The 16,685-nt window shown below is 42.4% G+C and overlaps 1 protein-coding gene across 3 annotated transcripts in view; it reads right to left on the bottom strand.

The window, feature by feature from the left end:
• tncb (tenascin Cb) overlaps nucleotides 1-9,913 on the bottom strand; it is a 47,928-nt gene extending 38,015 nt beyond the window's left edge. For all 3 annotated transcript variants that reach the window (XM_046035705.1, XM_046035703.1, XM_046035704.1), the window contains exon 1: nucleotides 9,858-9,913. The gene's annotated coding sequence lies outside the window, so the exon portion shown is untranslated. The remainder of the gene's footprint in view (nucleotides 1-9,857) is intronic.
• Nucleotides 9,914-16,685: the final 6,772 nt, after the last annotated feature.

Below are 16,685 nucleotides of genomic sequence, written 5' to 3'. Positions count from 1 at the left end.
CGCCTTCACCCCCACCCTTTTCCCCGAACCCTCCAGACCCCTGATTAGACAGGTAGGGATGAGTGCCTCTGTGATGGGAAGACTGTAAAAGTGATAATGTAGCTTGCTGATGGGAGCGCTGAGGATCTGGGCCCTCAGGGCCCCCCCCCCGTCTCACTCTCTAACACACTATGTCACACATGCATGTGTCCACACACACCAATACAGTCACACTGCTGTGCTCAAGCATCACAAACTAGGGATTAAATCAACAAAATAGCCAGAAAATTGCTTTGAGTTGCTGCTAAGGTTTTAGTTCTGGGCGGATGGTTGGCTTTCTCACTTTGAAGGCTGGCTGCTCTCCACATGGACCTCTGAGCGAGGCAACCCTGAGAGACTAAAGCGGTCTTTGTGTGAGGATCTGTGGCTCTGGCAAAATTCTGCTTTATTCAGAAATAGATGAAGAGAAGAGACTTCCAGTTGGTGAAAAAATCTTTTTTTGTGATCTTAGCTGCCATCTACTAGTGTTTAATATGAAGCAGAACAATCACAGTAAGAGAAGCTGAGTGTGACCCTGAGAAACACAGAGCTGATTGCTCTGGTTGGACTTCCTTCATGAGCGCCCTGTGGCCCTGGCACTATGCTAATGCAGCTGGTTGCTGGCACTGTAGACATGGACTTGATACAATCTGACTGCTGCTGCTTTGTTATTCCCTCACTTGGTTTTACTCTATAGTTAGCTTCTCAAACAGCAACAAAGCTTGTTGTCCGCCTTTTCATTGAATGCAAGTCGAATTTTTCCAGGGGAGACCTGCTGGCACGCACACATTTGGTGCAACTGATCTAAATTACCCTGTTGTGAATGAGTCCAATGAAAACACACAGCGGAGAGCTGGATTTAAAGATCCAGTTGGGGTGCATTTCAAAAGTGATTAGGTCTCTCACTGTCAGGAATGTTAAATTAATTTAATGGTATTGTTGTTTCGGGAATAAAGTGAAGGGGTGCCCTAACCCTAAAACGCAACCCTGACCTTAACCCTGCCCCCACTCCTAAAACAATATCTACAAATATCCAAAAATCTGAATCAATTAAACAGCCATACAGATGTCTCCAAAAGACCCCCAAACTTGTCTGCTTACGTGCAGCCCGCAGAAGAATATTCCGGTCAAATATGGGGTTTTTTTGTAAATGTTCGTTCAGTTTAAAATGTTTTCTCTGGGAAGGACCTTCTCATTATGTACATGTTAGGGCTGTCCCCGACAAAGGATTTACATAGTTGAATCAGAATTGTCAAGTCTTGCCTATAGTCGACTGATAGTCGGATTGCGTGTGTTTGTGCATGGCTATTGGGGGTAACTTCAGTGTAACTTACACTGTACATTTCCAGCTAAACTGAGGCATATTGTTAATAATTTTCTCTTTCTCTTTCTCTTCTCTTGCATGCCTGCCATTCACTTGTCTTGTGCAGACTGTGGCTCAGGAGGTAGAGCGTTAATCGAAAGGTCGGCGGTTCAATCCCCGGCTCCTCCAGGCTGCATGTCAAAGTGTCCTTGGGCAAGATACTGAACCCCAAACTTCCCCTGGTAGCTGTTCCACCAGTGTGTGTTAGTTTCTGTTTGAGCACTTAGGCTCAGTGTATGAATGGTGAATGCAGATGTAGTGTAAAAGCGCTTTGAGTGGTCGAAAAGACGGGTAGGGGTTGTTTCCAAGTAACTGTTTAAAAATGATATAATATTCTTTGTGTGGTTCATCAATGGTGATATATGATCCAAACGTCCCACGAGGTGCCAACTCTGCACGACACCGGTGAAGCTGGTGCTCCATCTCATCAGCAAGTGTTCCTCTTCTGCCACTACACACATACACGCTGCGCCTACACATGCACACTGACCCCCTTCCTTAAGAGCTATGGTTACACATTAAATTTACATTACATTTATTCATTTAGCTGACGCTTTTATCCAAAGCGACCTACAATTGCTATACACGTCAGAGGTCGCACGCCTCTGGAGAAACTAGGGGTTAAGTGTCTTGCTCAGGGACACAGTGGTGGATGGGTCACAGTGGGAATTGAACCCAGATCTCCCACACCAAAGGCAAGCATCTTATCTATGCGCCATCACCACACCTTAAACCTTTATTAAAATATTTTTTTCCTTTTTACAGCATTATACGTTGATATTTATATTGTTATTGTTTATTAACTCATTGGGAGAAAACTTATATTTTTATTTTTTATGTAAAATCAGACGTTGAGCACCCAAAATCAGCAAAATGGCATGATCCTCGTTTCACTGCGAAGCTGCGACTGTGAGATTGACAGTCAAATCAGGCTTCGCCCATAGAAGCATGGAATCTTCAAATATTTGGGATCATCCCTAGTACACTTGTTTATTTGTATAGGCCCTAAGAAAGAGTGCCATCCAAAGTTTACAATCCACTGATTTACGTAAGTCTCCTCTATCCCTGATCCATCCCTGATTTTCCCATTAGTCTAATTTAAAAAACATGGCACATCCAACTAGCTGAAGCAGCAGTAACTCTGTCCTTCCTTGCAAGAACAAGTGTTTTCCAGCATGTCTCTGTGGTGCTTCTGCTTTTCGCTTCCATGTTGTGTAAGTAAGTCTGGAACCGTAATCCTTAGGACAATCAAGAGAATGCATTTATTTTACACAAAGGAAGACCAAAGGGATAAAGATAAGAGTCCGCACAAATCCCCATAAGCTACTGTATACCCCCAGCCCAACATGGCATGCAAAGATCTATCTTATTATAGTGGCCTATTACATTGCTCTTGTTTCCATTTGGACAGTGCTGTTTCAATGGAAATAAATAAATCTTCAGTGGATGATTACTTTACCTGTGTTCTTTTTCTCCTACTGTCTCACATTTTTAGACACAAGTTTTACTTTCAATTGGTTGAGAGATTGATAAGCAGGTTCGCTGTCTGGGGGGACTGCAGGCATCATTTCTTTTAAACTCAGCCAGGGCCCCATGCTGACAAACTTAATCGTCACTGTAGTTCACCTTTGCTGAGACTCTGCCATATGGCAGGTCCTAGAAAAATCAGAAAAGAAAACTATTAGTCTGCAAGCATTCAGCAGCAGTTATCTGCCGTTCTGCATTTGAAAAGCAGATCAACATGGAAGTGCAGTCAATGCATTTTATGAGGGATAAGAAAGATTTGTTAACTATCAGTGGATAATGGCAGCAGTGTGAACAGACAATGCAGCATTCGTCTGATAACTTGACAACAAACAAACTGAATAATGAGGCAGAGTGCCCCACTTGGTGCGTAAAAGCTGTAAATATTCAATGACTACAACTACAACTCAAGTCCCAGGACTGTATGTTAAACAGGTCTGATAGGATGCACATGCTTTCTTTTCATTTCTGAAGAATTTATCAAGCTTGCCTAGTTTTGTAGGTCACACATGACAAAAACTCAGCTTGCTTTCTTTGGTACAGAATCCAAATCTGGGTCGTGGTATAAGGACTTAATGAAGGGTTATTGTCTGGGGCTCTTTTCACCTTGAGACACTGCCACACTGGAACTGGGGGAAATGACCAGGAAATGGGCTTCAGTCACAGACACTCACCGCCATGTCGCGAATTATGAAATAAACGTCTTTTTCTAATCCCGCTTTAAAGAGCAATGTCATATCCCAAAGACCCATAAATCCAATAGAATTGAAATCTGCTGATGAACATATTTATCACAATCATGCAAGGTAAAAGAAGCCTCCCACATATGTCCTGAGCTAGGGTAGGTGAATATTGATTTGGGTCCTGTACCTCCACCAAGGTCATGGCCTGAGAGATAGTGAGTTGCTGAGGACAGCACTATTGCTGTGAGTTATAATCATCAAACACAGAAATGAATTTCCAGGAAGAGGCATAGCTTGAGTTGACTGCTTGACGTGCGATCGATGGTACAGTTGTTGCTGCTCCTCAGAAAAGGTTTTTCAAATTTTATCACCTCATGCTCTGGTAGACACACACTGTCTTTCTCTTTCTGCCTTTTATGACCGATGTGGCCTCACTGTTGTGCTGAACTACACAAAACCCAGACGGCAGAATAAAGAAGCCAACTGCTTGCTTAATAGCTAAAAAGATGCAGTGTTAGAAAACACGAGTAAGAGTCAATCAGTTTTATGTGAGGGAACGAAGCAGGTGAGACTAGGCTGAGCTCAGGATTTGGTTCAAATATGGCAGTGATGTCTTCAGGCCATGATATTAGGACAAAGCTAATTAGGTAAAGACAAGCCTCCTCTGAGTCTGCTCCTGTGGAAAACCTTCCAGCTTCTGTCGTATAGGCAACTGAGAAAAAAAATTGGCAGGTTAATCATTCAAATTAAATGAATGTAAATAATGCCTTTTATGAGTTGGCAATATGTCAATCTTGTTTTCACAGATTGGTTTGCTACCCAGTGGCCAAAAACCTTGGCGCTTACGTGCTTTAAAGTCTTTTTATTTTCTCGAAATCTTAGTTGGAAACTGTTATATATTTGCAGTGCACTGGCAGCCATTCACACTTTTCTGTAATTGTGTCTATTTGGGATACCCAATAGAATTAGAGTATTATTGTCACTGAGGACCTTAGATACATAGGCCATTGTGGTTGTATTGATGAGTGTCTATGTATGTAATAACTATAATTATATATTTAACTCTTGACAAAGGTTCTGCTCAAAGGTTCTTTGCCTTTGAAGAATAAAATGTTTCCATTCCTTCTCATACCAAACAATGACTGAAGGCACTGATGTGAAATAAATTAAGCATTTCAATATTTTCACTACAACACTCTCTGTCATTACTTCCCGTATGGTGAAAAAGAAATAACAATTTGACTTGCTAAACAGGAATGAAATGGGTAATACGCTGTTTTCATCAACTGGTTTCATCAAACCAAGGCTGCGCTCATTGGCTCTCCCCTGTGACCCCGCTGGATCCGATGACACAGATAGCGGGCGAGTGGTGGGGGTTAGTGTGTTTGTGGCTGATAAGGCGGACGGGGAGGCTGGATCTGAGATACCGGCAGAAACACTTATCTGGATCCTCAGAGAGAGCACTCTGCCAAGGCTGAGCCCTATCGCGCTAACAGAACCGCCAGAGTGATTTGGAGCCAGAGTTGACATGACTGACTGATACCGCCCCAAAAAGTCTATTTCTTCAACCAAAACCAATTTCTGACTTTGACACTAAGATAGGGAGAAAACGAATGTTGTGCAAACGAGAGCGCTCGCTGGGTCAATCATACAGCAGACAGTCAAATCTTAATTTAGTTTTTACTGCATTGTGATTTGACTCGTGGCTCGCAGTGAGGCCCATCAATATTCTTTATGGCTCTTTCCCTGCGGTGCCTCTGTCTTGTGCTGCTGGGTCCAGATGGAGAGGTTGGATGCTAGTCATTGTTCATGAGCTTTTTAACATGCTGGGTGCTGGTGACCTACTGTTTATTAGCCTAACCCCTGTGTGATGTGGAGACTTGGCAGCCTCATGCGTAGCTTTTACAGCTCCACCTGCTGTTTTCAGCAGACACTTGTAATTGCGTAGCCCTCCGTTCTACTTACTTCCTCTCCTCAGCTTTCACACTGCACTGCAATTACAATAAAATCTGGTAATGCTACACAAAGGTATTGATGTCAACTTCTGGGACTTGTCTAAACTTACCATGTAACTAACACCTTCCCTCTCAGCTAATCAGCTGCAAGGTGAGCGCACAGTCTCAGAAGAGCATAGAGGAATGTATAAATTTGTCAGACAGCAAGAATCAGTTGACCTACAGACTGAAAGAACATGAACAACGAATATACTTAGTGACCCAGAACTGTCTAGATGCTTGTTTTTTTGTACCAAAGGAATCTATTTTTAACGTAGAGAATAGAAAATACCCCTTTCCATGTGGAATATTTTAGACATTTGAATCGTAGTCTAGTAACTAGAAAGAATGTAGACACTAGAGGGAAAGATTTTTTGATAAAGTCCCAAGAATGCTGAGTAAACATGTAAGACGACTTTGCAAGGCCTTTCAAAGACTGCGTTTTTCAGCACTTTACACTGGAGGTTTATTGGTTACTTCCATTCAAACAGGATAGGAAGGATTCTTTTTTCTCTCCAGTAGAAATGGAAGCGAGCATGTTGGCTGTGATGCCGGGACATCTGTTTGTCCTTGTCTGTGATGAAAGCCTGAAGCGTGTTGCGTGTCCAAATTGGGAGTGCCTTCCATTCAGACACTTGTATGAGCCTAATGACCCCGGTCCCCGGGGTCGGCTCTTCATTGGCTTCCCCTGTTTTTTACCATTTCCCCCAATTTAAATTGTCTGCCCCTCTCAAAAGGGCCCCCATATTGTTCCAAGAACATTATGGCTCATGCATTCCAATGTGCAAGGTCACTGGTGGAGGCAAAGTGTCAGAGCGAAGTGTCTACCACATGTGTTCGTCTATTGGATGCCACCAATGGAGAGCCGGGCAATACAAAGGAATCCTGGCTCCCACCGCTCCAAGACTTCCACGTCTTTCCTGTCCCATCTGGGATGTTTAAACCACTGGATTTGTTTGAGGGGGGTCTATGTTCTGTGCAGATCGCTAATCTGACTGGGCCTGATTGGGACAGAGGAAAACTCTGGAGACTTATGTAGTCATAATGCACACATTGGTGAAAACGCTGACCCTTACAAATATTTATTTGAGCACAAAGCCAGTGGGGAGAAATAGGCACACTTCTCTTTGATGCAGTCCTTCACGTTCAGTCACTAATCGTAGTAATAAAACAGGATCTGTAACTGAACTGTAACCATTTTCCTAAAATAAGCAGATATCCCAAGTACCTAGTTGACAAATAGATAATACTTTGTCTTACAGGTTGGATACTGGTGTTTTTATGTGAGAGTCTATGCTAGCAGCTGTGAGGCTGTGCAGTACTTTTTCTTATTGGGCACTGCAGTGCTTTCAAGTACATGCAAATGGAAGCAGGCTAACATGCTCACAATGACAATGCTAACATGCTGATGTTAAGCAAGTATAATGTTAGCCATCTTAGTTTAGGATGTTAGCGAGTCCCTCTCTCAACATTAGATCTTCATGCTCACTGTACTGAAAATGTCTTTTGGTTGATTAGATTCAAGGTATTGAGAACCATCTGGACCACAGGTGGTGATATGCCAAATCTGGCAAAACTTAATTGAACACCACTATATCTAGAGCCAGAAAGACATTTCACCAGAAACCAGAGACAATGTTGAAGAAGAGAGACAAAGGGAAGGCCAGGAGATGAGGCAGCAATGGGAGTCTGGATGAACCTGAATTAAAGATGATGTTTATTTAGTCCAACCAAAACATATCTGCCTATCTCCTGAATCTGGAATAGTCACAATTACTATTTGCTCTAAATTACCAGTGGAGGAGCTAAGTGGGGTTAAAGACAGTCACCCTCTCAGGGAGCTTTGTAGGGCATGGAGCGTTGGGAGCTAACAGCTGTCCAAACAAAGGCCTGTTTCCCACTCATCGTTATGCCGAGTGTCACATTCGATGGCTACTCATATGCGTAGCCACAGCATCATGAAACATTAATGCACCGTGCTTGTGCTGCCACCTACCATTGGATAGTGCGCCTGGTAGGAATAACTAGTCAGTATCTTTGTATATCATTAAGCTGCAAAATTAAATCAAAATTAGACAAAAACCATTAGATATTTGAGATGTGTTGACAAGCCAGCAGTGAACCTGAAGTCACAGCCAGTAAAACATTGTGTCCACATCTCATCATATACAATTACCGTCCAGCAGATGCTGCCCTGGTATCCTGTGGGTCTCCTCCATCACAGCCCACCTCATATCTTTATACACTCCATTCACTTCTCTCTCTCCTCACTGACTAGCTCGTTTACCCCTCTCCCTCCCACTAAGCTCCTCCTGCTAAGATGTACATAGGGGTTCCGATATCAGGCACCATAAGGATACGATTTTCCACAAACAGCTTCAGGGGAAAGAATGTATATCTGAGAAACCTGCAATAAATCTTGCCTTGCCCTGCCTTAAAGAACTTCATTAGCTTTCAGAGGAGAATGCCATGCTGATTTAGATGCACTTTTGGAGGCTTGCTCACACTGGCAAGAATAAGATTTGATACTAAAAACTATGTATATTTTGAAAGCAGAAACTGCCATTTTCAAATGAAAAGTTGAACAGCAGCCAAACATGCCCATTCTCAATTCAGTACAGTCGGGGGATTTTGTACAACAGCCTTATTTGGTATGGTATGACCAGTAGCTTATGGTGGTTCATGTTTTCTAATGTTAGTGGACTAATATTGCTGAGTAACGGATACTCCGGATAGTCCATTTACTGACCCTTCTTTACTGTAACACTACATTTTAGCTTTTGCCACTATCCCATAATATACACATGTGACCACAGAGGCTGCTGTTTTGCCAAAGTTGCACAGTCTCACTTTAATTCTTAACTTTTCTAAGCAAAAATCATACAAAATTGATGAGGTAAAAATGACAGCAACTGGCAGCAAGTAGCCATATCATTGAAGACCAGTTTCTTTACTAATCCATCAAACATCCTCTCCTTCATATTGTCTGTTTCTCTTTCTGCAATCTCTTTGTGCGACACTACTGACAAACAAATGAAGCTGATCTGGAGATAGGAGACTGGGAAGCACATGGAGGTGAACAGTCACTGTGTGTGTGTGTGTGTGTGTGTGTGTGTGTGTGTGTGTGTCAGTGAAGCTGCCAGTTTACAGCCGGCAGTATGTATGCTGGAGATCTGGGAGAGGAACCAACCAGCAGCATCTAATACAGAGCAGCTGTCTATCTCCTGGGTTACACAAGTCTACTGTCTGCTGGCAACCATAAAGTGTGCAGCTGGACCTACTCCGGCAAGCTGCACAAACACATACGGACACACACACACTAACCCTACCCATCTATCCTCTGCTATCCCATCAAACCACAACTCATCATCAGCCTTAATGCAAGCAGAATAATTCAGTGGATCACCATAGACTTCCATCTCTGAAGACATCAGTCTTTTTACCTGCTCTGGTAATAAATAGAAAATAGACAGCTAGAAGAAAAACTTTCACAGTAAAACATAATTGGCACCCAGGTGCATGCAGTAAAGAGCAAAATTAAGCCAGTCTCTGAAGTCCTCACTTGTAAAACATGAGGATAAATTACAGGAGCTGCTTTGATGAGTGGAAATAATCGTTTTATTGCTAACATTGCATCGCCCACATTCTTCACTGGAGGTGAGAATATAGCATTCAGCTTGGTCTCAAACAGTGCCTCAGCTCTCCAATTAGTTGATTAATTGACAGAAAATGAATCAACAGCAATGTTAATGAACAAATAGTCTATATATCAAGCAAAAAATCAAATGTTGGTTGGTTTTCACTTTTCAAATAGCAGGATTTGCAGGTTTTCTCATGTCTCGATCACTGTCAACTGAATATTTGGGGGATTTGGACAAAGCAAGTAATTTGAAGATGCCACTCTCAGAACTTGCGATTAGCATTTTTCTAAATTTTCAAAGGATTTTTTTCCCTCTCCACTAGATATATAAGTCTGCAATTTTCGCGCATTAAACAATAAATAACCTACAGAAAAATTGCTAATTGGTTCATTAGTTGTAGGCCTACAGTGCATTTGATAAAACGACTAAAACCGAAAAGACTTCTCCAGAAAGTTTTAATGTCAAATCGTATACAAGTGGGGAAAAAAAGCCAAGAGAATGTGGTTGAAGTTATTAAGTTGATGAGCTTTGCAATTCAGTTTTTTAAATTGTCTTAAAAAGGTAAAGCAATCACCCATTCATTCTGCTCCCATTCAAACACACCAGCTCCATGCAGGTAAGGAAGATGACTTACCTCACACACAATGCTCACAGCCTCTCCGCTGATTAGAAAAGTGAAGCAGAAGCAGTGTTGCAGAGAGTCTTATCAGCCAGCCCTGACAAATGTTCTCACCAGTCTGTATCTCTCAGAGCGCTGACAGCTCTGTCATCTTCCCTCTTCTCTCTGTTCTCTTAGAGTGTTTACTCGAGTCTACCTAGAGAGCCGGCTGATGTTGTGCAGCCAGTGAGAAGAGAGAGAGAGAGGGTGAGAGAGGTATAGAGATGGAGAGTGGCAGAGAGAGGGAGAGAGTGAGTGAAAGAGAGAATTCCCTTTCTCTTAAACAGTAGACCCTCTGCGGTCAGACTCCACTCCCACCTACTGCTCTCTTAAATGCCCCCACCCATTCACCCTCTCAACAGCATTGTGACTGAGAGCGAAGGAGCTGAAACGGGACGCCTCAAGGCTGGAAAGAGAGAGAGAGAGAGTGACTGAGAGAAAGAGAGTGGGGAGTGGGGGGGGGGCGACCATTAGCAGCAAATTGCAGCAGGCAAGCCAATGGAAAGCAAGATATGAGTGAATGCAGGGTCTGCATTAACATAGCATTTAAGAACTTGAAAGAAGGGAGTGAACAGGGACCGCCTTTGCTCCATTTGTGAGACTGATGAGGATGCAGACCCCAGTAAACACTGAATTAATGTAAAAATGATGTACTGGACTAAGTTTGAAAACATTGTTCCAAAATGAAGTTTCTGAAAATGTTGCTCATTTTGTATAAAAGCCCGGTTACACCAGAAAGTGGCGTCGACAATGCAGTGAATACTTGCAGGGCTAGTGAACTATTGGTGAACTACTGTAGCAGACGAGTTAAGGGCTAACATGCTGGTTAGCTCAGGCGCTGACTGGCAATATGTGTTTATTTTAAAATATTCATTATACCAAACCCTATGTTTGATACCATTTATGGTCAACATTTTGTCATCTATCCCCATGCTATGCATTTACTTTCTCTAATTGCTCTTCTATATAGTGATGTGTCATACTGAATGATTTACAATATCTCAACAAAAAGCATGTCAACAGTTTTTTGGCCTTCCCTGGCTGAGTTTAACCTCTGTTTTTACACAACTCTTAGGAGGACATGGCTGTCTTCCTCGCAGTTAATAACCTGGTGAATTGAAACAGGAATGATGTTGTTGGTCCCTGCCACCACCTTCCCAATCACTTACAGAACTCATGAAGGGCAGCAAGGACTGAAAGCTTAAGGATTATAACTTCAGTATCCTTATTGTAGCCCAGCCACATTTAAAAAATCTATTTGTTTCAATGGAACGATGCATCTGCTTGCCAGGGTGAAATAAATCTGCGTGATTAGTTATAGCCGAGTTAAGCTTTAGTCAGCATAGACACACATTCACACTGATAACCAATAGCAAACCATCTTAGCAGTATTAAACAAAGAGCCGAAAATGGCTGATAGTATCATTTCTTTGTAAGCTCTGTTTCCCCATCCACTTTCATTTAATCCTCTGTGCACAACAAATTAGTCACAGTCTATGGCCTGGTCAGGACAAATATGAGACGCAGTGATGTACAAATACACCTTTTAAGGATCAGGACTTTTGTCTTAATCCTTCAGTTTAATTTATAATCTGGAGAGCACATACTTGTTAGACTGTCACTGACTTTAGTCACCTCAGAAGTCCAACAAATTTTGTTTGTGATATGATTGTGATGTGATTGTGATGATTATGTTGATGGAATAGCTGAATGGTGGCTGTAAATGCTCAGACGACCACCACCAAGTAGAAACCTGACACGCTTGATCAAACAGTCGTGTCAGTAACCATCTCTTGAAAAGAGTTTGCTCAGGGTACCAAACATACACTGGTTGCAATTACGAGCCGTTCTGCTCTCAAGAAAATGATGTAAACAGGCAGATCAGCCTCAAATAAACACATGAACCAAGAGCCCAGGAGGACCCTGCGCCACACAGCTCCTACCGACCCCTCGTTCTGAGGGGAAAAAACGCACACTTCAAAGGGCAGAGAAATCTGCATCAAAAGATCTTCCATGAGAGCCAGAGTGGAGGATGGCGTGACACTCATTAAGTCAGAAGATGACCTCTCAGACTGATCATACAGGCCTTTGCTGGTGGGGATGATGGTGGGATAAAGACCTTCACAAATATGGGTTTTCTTTTTTTGCTCGATGTATCATTTCTTTAGCAAACTTTGAAAGGTGCTAATGACGAGCGTCCAGGGAAAAAAGTCATTTTGAAGCTCAATAAATATATCTTTTTCAAACTTGTGTGAAACAGCCTTTGGGGAAATATGATTTTGCAATATCAAATGCATGTTTATAAAGATTGGTGGTATGTTAGTGAAGATCCACACCGAACGTCAGGAGGGGGGCGGGGCGCAGGGTGCTGAGGGTTTCATCCAAGCTGAGTGGAGCTTTTCTTAGCAGGGGAAATGATCCTCATCTTGTTGCTGAGAGCTGGTAGCCAGTCAGGCAGAAAAGATCCTCTCTAATCCTGTATACAGCACAATGACACATATGTAGCACGGCTATCTGGTGATAAAAGGAAAATTCAATGACTTGAGGGGCCCTAAATTCATTTTCATCCCCGCTCCCCAGGGAGAGGAAGGAAATCTATACAGTCCGGGGGCAAAGATATTTTTTAATGACTTCAAGCTGTAATGATATCATTTAGATGAGATGATGGGTTGAAAGCTTGGCTATGTATAGCACTTCTTTTAAATGACTGTAAATGTAGATTCCCTGCGTCTCTCCATCTGTTCCTGTTCTCACCTTCTCTCGCTCTCTTTCTCTCTTCTTTCTTCACAGCCTCGCCAGGTTTCGCAGAGAATTGCTGTGGGAGTTCTCCACCTCCCTGTTTGCGAAGGCGTACCTGTTCACCGACTTTCAGAGCAAGTGAACTGAGCGGGTTTTGATTTCCCAGATGACACCCTGTACGTGCATCCTCGCCTGTCATCCAATTTCTGCCGCTCCGGAACCAGACGTCTGCTTGAGGGAGCCCATTTTATTTCCATTAGAGCACAACAATGTTGAGTTTTATCGGCTGTCATTTAACATATACACAGAAAGAGAGAGACGCTACAATGACATGCCAAGCAAAGAGAGAGAACAGCTACCTGCACTGAATATTATAGCACTGATGTTACATAAACATCAGGGACAGGCTATTTTCAAACACAGGTTCCACTACACAACCTTAACCTTAAAATTCAATTTATGAGTAGTAAAGTGCAATGAAATCAATTATCAAACAATATACAGTAACTTAATTGTGGCACTGGTATTCACTATGTATAACTCACTGCTGGAAAACTTAATCTAGTGGCAGCAAGAGGAAAAGTGAGGCAAAGGTTGCCTGGAGCACTTATAATAAGGTCTTCTTGCCACTGTATAATTGGTGGCATCTAAGCTGAAGGAAAGGAAAGGGACTCCGTGGGAAGTGAGACACGTTCTGTCAATGACAGTGAGACCTAATTATACTATGGAGCCCCTGCAGCCATGGAGGATGTCAAAGCGGGCAGCAATAAGGCAGCCGATGGGGAAGACACACCACCCGCCATGGGTGTGTGTGAGCTTGCAGGTGACCTGGAAAGACCTGTTTACCTCATTAAAAATGAATCACAAGGTAATAAGGGCCCCGCTCCCATTCCTCCCCTCCCTCCCAGTGTCTGTCCTTCATCCATTATGCAGCAGCGAGGTGGGACAGTGCAGGTTAAGTCCTTAGGGAGGGTCACTTGGACGGAGACCGAGTCTGCCTCCTCCTCCCTAAGCGACAGAAGTCCCTTCTTCTGTAATGCAATAATGAGACAATAACACAGTGATGGGAAGCATAATGTAGGTGATGAGCACTGAGGTAGGGAGTCCAAGTAGAAGCAGCTGTCCGCGATAAGCCTGTGGCCACAATAAGTTAAACAAGGGAGAAAGAGGCTATTAGCAGTGATCCATAATTCATAACGTAGGGAAAAGATGGGCCCTACGATAGCTTTCATGAGACACGGAGCCACAGAAAAAAAAGGATTTCTGTTTTGCTGTTCTGCAGCTGTTTGCACAGCTATTTACATCATATTTGTGAAAGAAATTGTCTAATCTAAGAAGGTTTGTAATTTAAAGGTCTGACTAACAGGCCTGAAGGTCACTGGGCAAAATCTCTGACTGTAGAAACTAGAAAGAGGAAGAAGTGAAGTAGAATCCCACATTGCCAATGCCACTCTCCACTTTGTGAAACAAATTTATTTGCTTTCTTTCTAAGAGTAAGATGAGAAGATTAATATCAATTCCATGTCTGTACGGAACTGTAGTCAGGTTGGATTTAGCTTCACATAAAGACCTGAGGAAGAGGAAACAGCTAACCTGGCAGAGAAGAATGTGCCTACCAACACCTCTCAAGCTGTTTTACCTGTACATAAAGAGAATAATATGTGATGTGTGTGTGATGTTCTGGACCTATTTTTAGACTTTGCCTGGCATGGGCCAGCTTGAAACCAAACTAGTGTTTGACTCTTGACGTATAAACCTTGTCTAGACCTGTAAATATATCAAACGTTTGAGTTTGGGTTTTTTTCGAGTCATAGGTGTGCCCTCTAAAGGTGAAGAAAAAGTTAACAAGATGTGCTGATATTGAGTGGTAGTAAAGCAATCTATAGATTAAAGTATTCCCCGGTCAAAGGAGTACTGAGTCTATGTCAAACGAGTGCATACAGCTACAGAAAGAGCCGAGGTGGTAACATGTCAGTCAACATCTGGACTGATTACAACCAGTCACACAGTGCTCTAGTGAGTGAATGTTGTTATAATTCCACTGATTGCTGGTAGTTAGCTTGATTAAATATAAAAGTCTGCTTGGCAGGAGAAGATGAGAGCTTTTTTTTCAACAATCAACTCATGATGAATTGCAAGGTTGTGGCCAAGGTAGGAATTTCACAAAGGCAATGGAGGCCATGGCAGTCGCACACCCTCAGTTTGGCCTTATGGGGAATAATGCCAAACTGAACAAAATGAAGTGCCCTGCAGCCACAGTGGTCTTGATGCCCTGCCCACACTGCCCCAGCTGATTTTCTTCTCTGCTTCTTTCCTGTCAATATGGTTTTTAGACTTTGTCTTTTGTTGAGTTTCTGAATTCGTACTGGTCAACATCAAGTAAAATGCTGCACACATAGTCAGTCGCGGGTTCGAGTTAGAGCCTGGTATGAACTGCCAGGGTATTTATGACACAAATCTAGCACCAACCAGGAGACTTAATTAAACTCATCCTGATGTACCAGTGCCGCAAAGCTGTGATTGAACTACTGGGAAGAAAAGTTCGACTGAGCTGAGGTAAGAAAGTTTGATAAACTTGGCCAATAAGACAAAAAACCATAATCAGACAGGCGCTGGGAGCACCGGGACGCTCTGTGGGCCCACTTTGCACCAGCCCACACCCTCCGCAAGATCATCAACACCAGCTCAACTATTATTTAGGTTCTGCAGCTGAAGCAGTAAAAACAAAGAAGACAATGGAGATATGATAAGCAACATTTGGGTTCCAGGTTCCTTTTGTTGAATCACAACTTTTCATGGAGTCGATGTCTCTTATGAATGTCACTTTTTGTGACCCAACCAATCACAGCGTGGTTGTGGCAGTACATCCAACAGTAAACTTTCAAATGTTCAACTCATTGTTAAATAGATGATGGTTATGATAAAGTGAGTTCTTAGCATTAACAAATTAGAAAATATTGATAAAATATTGCCATATTGGTGTTGCCATATTGACAACACCATAGGCCAAGTGGCCTTGCCCCTAAAATGATGAAATTCCAGGCTGTGGCTACTTTCCCAAAAGTAGTATGTACCAGCTCATGAAAAATGTACTGGATACTGGGGGGAAAAAAGTAGAAAAAAAGATTTGTTCATTTATTTTTTGCCACAACTAAACAAAACCTGTGCAACTGACTATATCTTGCAAACCACACTACAGCCAGCCATGCTTTGCACACTGTGGTCAGAAAAAATATATAGCGTATTCAGTTCTTTGTTCATACTGTTTTAGGCCACACACAGTCACAACTGCTGCACCCGTCTATATATATGGCCAATAAATGTCCTCAACACAGTGTCAGGACTTTGTATCTGTACTGTGGTCTCTGACCTTTGACCCTAGAACCATTCTCCAGCCACCTTTTGTGTTGCTACAGTTGGCACCCTGTTCTGTCTGACTCCGCTTGCATTTGACAGCTGCTTCAGTCATCCAAGCTGACCGCTCACATATGATACTTTTACTCTCAGGGTCTGTTTGCTACACATGAAATTTAATGCTAAGAGGACATTGAATATAAGCAACCCTTTCAGACTGCAAACTGATTTACAGCCCACATATAAACATATAAACACTAACCCCTATATTATTCCACCCTTGCACAATTATGTATATTTGTCTTTTTTTCTAATAAATGGCTCTTTTTAACCACTGAACACCATCATCCTTCGATAAACAAACAGACGTCTAACAGGACATGTCAAGACAAGTAAACCATTTCCTGCTGACTGGCTGTCCACAAAAGACTGAGAATTTTATAACCAGGAACTTGAGTAAGCTACATGAGGCTCATGTTAAATGTTTAAAAAAGCCAAAAGATGAAAATGCAAGTCCTGTTAAACTAGTGACTAGTGAAAATGATCAAAAAAAAATCCCATGTACTCAAATTTGGAAGAGAGATGATCCACGATCTGTGCTGGCAGGAAATATTTGGGGTGTGGAAAGTGGAAGTGACCTAGTGCTAGTGTAACAGATGAATACAGCTGTCCTGTCCATTCCCAGACAAGACATAGTGGAATTTTGCTTAG

Source organism: Micropterus dolomieu, linkage group LG21, assembly GCF_021292245.1.
Source record: "Micropterus dolomieu isolate WLL.071019.BEF.003 ecotype Adirondacks linkage group LG21, ASM2129224v1, whole genome shotgun sequence".
Taxonomy (NCBI): Eukaryota; Metazoa; Chordata; class Actinopteri; order Centrarchiformes; family Centrarchidae; genus Micropterus; species Micropterus dolomieu.
This window is presented reverse-complemented; position numbering and strand designations above follow the sequence as displayed.